The sequence below is a fragment of the Gavialis gangeticus genome, unplaced genomic scaffold (assembly GCF_001723915.1).
Source record: "Gavialis gangeticus isolate Ggan-Ray unplaced genomic scaffold, GavGan_comp1, whole genome shotgun sequence".
NCBI lineage: Eukaryota > Metazoa > Chordata > Crocodylia > Gavialidae > Gavialis > Gavialis gangeticus.
The window spans coordinates 10454002-10458496 of NW_017729005.1; the positions used below are offsets into that span (position 1 = coordinate 10454002).

Consider the following 4495-nt stretch of genomic DNA (forward strand, 5'->3'; position numbering starts at 1 on the left):
AAAAAAAAAAAAAAAAAAAAAAAAAAAAAAAAAAGGCTTTTGGGCAGTCTTCACCTTTGGAATCTTTGTACCAGTTTGATGACTAATTCAGCTCAAACGTAAAAATTCTATAACTGAAGAAAGAGTGTGTGTTTAATATTTTCCACTAAAAACCACAAGGAAATCTGGTGTACTGGCTGTGCCGTCTAACAATTTAGGCAAGTAAACAATTCCAACATTCTAACTACTTTCATATGTCACTGCACAGAGCAGAAAAGCCATGCTCATTTAACTCTTTGAAGACATCAAGAACATTTATTTGCATAAGTGTCCTAAGAGCTAAAATGAGAATGATGATAAGAAAAAGAAAAAAAAAAAAGACACTAAAAAAACTACTACTTACCAAAACCATTTTTGTTGCAACAGAACACAAATGCACACAGAGGTCTCAAAAACCAGAAGCCTGTAAAATACTAGACCAAGTAAAATCTACCCTTCACGAACCTAATAAAGCTATCCAAAAAGTTGAATTTATATTTTGCCTTGAGTCTGCTTAAAGTAGGTGTACTGATCTGTGGGTGTATTATATAAATGCATCATGTGTCACAAAACTGTTGGAAATGCTTCTGTTACACAAACAGTGGGGTTTTGTTCATACTAGGCATTATGGAGACATTTGTGATGTTTCTCAATTGTTGATATATTTGCAATCTGTAAATGGGGAACAGAATGAATAACTCAATGACTCTAAGAAAATATTCTTACTCAGGTCTATTAACTAACCCAGGCAGAGAAGGTTTCAAGCATTTTAACTGCTTCAGATACTTTTAAAATTTTAAGAATCAGAATATTACTCTTACAGCAGACTCTGATGCAAATACGTATCATAGTTTGGTATTATTTCAAAAGGTCTACAGTGCCTTTACCACTACATACCCAAACAGCTTCCTATACTTCCTAGAAAGAACTCCGAGGAAAGCCATGCTTTTAAACACTTTCATATATTACTTTAGTTTGGTGCTCAAAGCTCAGGATTGGTAGCCTGGCAGAATAAAACCCAGATTTCTAGCTCACTAACTTTGGAAGAGCTCAACACAGTAACCAAATCTTCACATCTGTACCACATAAACATTGTTTATTTACCTGTAAGGCTAAGTTCCTATAAAAGTTGCTTCAGAGTAATAGCAATTTTATTTCTGAATGCGTTATTTTTAAAAGTTCACCAAGCAATGTCAGTGGTTCTTCAATGCTACACAATACTCACTGAAAGCTTTTTTTTTTAGTATTTTGTGTACAGGAAACAAGGTTTTTCTGATTTGTCTATAAATAATCTTCTGAAAAAAAAATGACCAATTTGTCTTTAAAAAAAAAAAAAAAAATCACTTAAACACCACCAGCATCCTCTACTCTACGTATGAGTACACAGTTCACCATGGCTGTACTGGCCAGGCCCATATAATATATGAAATTAGTCTTCAAAGACTGAGAAATATTTAAGGAAAGCACACAAAGAAAGAAAAGTAATAACCGCAGATTACAATGATAAATTATAATTTAATATACTTGCTAGATGGAAACACTGTACAACTAAGCTTAATTTGATCTCAGACTTAGAAATTTACAGTTTATAACCCCTACAATTGATTCAAAACCTAGCTACATCAAGAATCCAGCAAGAAATCCAATTAGTCTATTTAATGCTATGAGTATGACCATCATGCTTAAGGCAAAAAGTAAAATGGTAATTTAACACTATAACTCTAAAACAAGTTATTAAAAAAACCCCACAAGGGCATGTTTTGACAGTTATTTTATAAAAACATAGCTACTTAAGTAAAGTAATCTGTAATGGCTATTGACCATATTTTTCTGTATTTGTTAAATTTTTATAATGGTAGTATTAACTATATTCTAACTGCAAAGATTGCAAATGCAATTATGCATTTCTCATATGTAACTTGTTGGGTTTTTTTAAAGTTCAATCAATAGTCTATTCATTTCAGTGGCTTTTTAAAACTACACACATAAGACGACACACATTCACTACAAATCTGTTGTTTAACTACTAATACATAGGTAAAGAACAAGGACCTACCAAGAAGCCTTTGGCTTTTGCTTATACGTGTTAACCACTTACTAGTTATCTTATAGTTCTCTGAAGGTACTTGTTATTTGTTTTTTTCAAGCAAGAATAAGTATCAAAGACATAAGTTCAAGTAATTTAAAATATTCTTTAAACCCATCTAATGTGTCTGACCTTAAAACAGACTTCTCAGAGATCTCTTTACTTTGCAAACACCTATAAAGTAAAAAGTTACGCTGCAAAATATACCGTAATTTTTCCAAACATAACACGCACCTTTCCCTCCTCCAGAAACAGCTGCTGTAAATTGGGGTGCACATTATCAACAGGGAAATATGGTACAAGCAGTCTCTGCCACTTGAGCTTTGGCTGGGCAAAAGTGAGAGCAACTCTGCATGAGTTCCAAAGGAAAAATAATGAGCAGGCTCTGCCCTATAGCACTGCTACTCAGTTACGCAGTACAAGGAAAGTTTTTTTTCTCTTCACTCGCCTTTCAAATAATAAGATACCTTACTCTGAGGCATATATATGCAAGAAAATATGGTACTCTGAAAACTAGACGCTTAAGTTAGCACTACTTGGAGAGACAAGAATCAGGACTTAATCCTTAGCCTTTCAATGCTTTCCAAAACTAGTAAGAACTAATCCTCCAATTTACATATAGAAACACAAATCTGCCCATCAACATCTCTCCCCTCACCCCAACAGATAAGCATGAAGAATCAAAACTAGCTGGGAATAAAGAGAAGAAATACCAGGAAGTAAGAAGAAAAAATTTTAGTTAAAAATATTCCTCAACGGTATATTTATATACTTTGCAATACATAAAGAACGAGAAAGAGGTCATCAGCATTCACCCATCTTCTAAATATTTATTTAAACACCCCTATTAAATTCAACAACCCTTGCATTAAAAACAAAAAAGTTTTTATAGGAATAAAGGGGATGATTAATAGAGACTGGCCTAGGTATAACTATAAGAAGATTAAAGTAAATATATAATGAATTTCAAGGCAAGTTTTATTTCAGGAAGATGAATGGTGAAGTTAAAGATGACAATTCATACACTAAAAACTCAAGTCAAACGAACTCCCTTCACCCACCACCTTGTAGTTCTTTACAAACTAAAAAAAGGAAAGAACTGGGTAAACAAAATAAGAAAAAGGTAAGGCAATTCAAGAGTCAGTGAAAAAAAAAATGCTTCTTACAATATTTTGATGAGTCTCAATTATATTTCTGATGGCAAAAGCACCAGGCTTCTCTGGTTCCCAGACACCTGACCCTTTGGAGAATGAATTTAATAATTTCATGTTGTAACAGTTGAGTGTGTGAAAGGAAAAGAAAAAAAAATTTTCTTGAGCATTCAGACCTTCTGCATGTATATGTTTAAAAGAGAAAAAAAAATGCTCATTTTCATTTGGAAACAAATACAAGACAGGTGTAATACTGTAAACGTTGTGCTGAAGAAGTCTTTACTCAACTGGGGAAACAGCCAGCATTCTGTTTTGTAAAGAACTTAGGTTTTCTAAAACAAAAACATTTTTTAATGAAAAAACCAAAACAAAACAAAAAATCAAAACCCACATGCCACCTCATGGTAGCCAACCTGCTGACTAGGTCCCTCTCTGGGATACAGAAAACCAAGTTTTTAAACTCTGCCCTATCCAATTCAAAACAGAGTTTCAGCTGGGTCTCCCATGCCTCCTGTCCCTACCTAAACTCCAGGCTCCTGGCTATTTTGCAGTGGAAGTGGTCATCTTTCTGATTCTAAGACCTGACAAGATTTTTAAAAAAAACAAACAAAAAAAAACAATGGAATTCTCATCGGGTCTGACATTTCTACAAAATATTTTGGCTTCAACAGAACTGCATTTTTAGTAAGAAAATAACAATTTTTTTTTTTACTTGGTTTTCACCTTCCTCCTTGCTCAGAAAATAAATATATATAATACTATCCATCTTCTAAGCAAGGAGGAAGGTGAAAGACAAGTAAAAAAAAATCACTATATTCTTACTAAAAATACAGTTCTGTTGAAGCCAAAAAATTAATATTTGTAGTTTGCCTTAGGGAAAATACATTGAAAGAACACTACCTACAACTAAGACCTAGATGACCACAGGTATGAAGGAAATGAACACATTTCTGGGCTGCTGGAAATAGAAAAATAAATAAGTACCTAATATTGCTATCTAAGAACCTACAAGCAGAAATGATTCTAGCAAGACTGCAAATCGCTAAAAGACCTTCAAAAGATAACATAATCAATAGCACAATCTTGAAGTTCCTCAAGATTTTTCTCTGGCCAGTCTTTTACCCAATCTTTCCAGGGTTGAGTTTAATCCAACTGGTTTTCATCCAATAATTTGCTGAGTTAGGGACCTAAAAGAGCAAGAACATTTTTATGTTTGGTTCTGATGGGAAAAAAAAAAAAA

General features: G+C 33.3%; 1 protein-coding gene across 1 annotated transcript in view; it reads right to left on the reverse strand.

Annotated features, from left to right (window-relative positions):
* The window catches only part of ANKRD28 (ankyrin repeat domain 28), a 224984-nt gene that overhangs the window by 166602 nt on the left and 53887 nt on the right, over positions 1–4495 (reverse strand). The gene's annotated exons all lie outside the window — the stretch shown is intronic.